This window comes from Sinocyclocheilus rhinocerous, unplaced genomic scaffold, assembly GCF_001515625.1.
Source record: "Sinocyclocheilus rhinocerous isolate Xijiao unplaced genomic scaffold, SAMN03320098_v1.1 scaffold10055, whole genome shotgun sequence".
In the NCBI taxonomy this organism is placed as follows: domain Eukaryota; kingdom Metazoa; phylum Chordata; class Actinopteri; order Cypriniformes; family Cyprinidae; genus Sinocyclocheilus; species Sinocyclocheilus rhinocerous.
This window is the reverse complement of record NW_015643604.1, coordinates 374-615: the sequence shown is the minus strand read 5'-3', so window position 1 is coordinate 615 and position 242 is coordinate 374. Positions and strand designations below refer to the sequence as shown.

Here is a 242-nt window from a genome sequence, read left to right as displayed (position 1 = left end):
TGTGCATTGAGCGTTCTTACTGACCGTGCAAGCTGATGTCATCCAACTGCGTTGGTGGTATAGTGGTGAGCATAGCTGCCTTCCAACCAGTTGACCCGGGTTCGATTTCCGGCCAACACATTTCCTTTGGTTTCGGCTGAAGTCAAAGCAGAACTCCTTTTGTAACCTCTGGCTGCACCAAAACCTTTTGGATGTGTCGTTCGGTAGCAGAAAAACAGTATCTCTCCCCTTCGGGGAATCGA

The 242-nt window shown here is 49.6% G+C and overlaps 1 non-coding gene across 1 annotated transcript; it reads left to right on the top strand.

Moving 5' to 3' along the window:
* The first annotated feature begins 48 nt into the window (after window positions 1-48).
* trnag-ucc (transfer RNA glycine (anticodon UCC)) lies at window positions 49-120 on the top strand. Its single transcript has one exon. It is a non-coding gene; the product is annotated as a tRNA-Gly (tRNA).
* The last annotated feature ends 122 nt before the right edge of the window (window positions 121-242 follow it).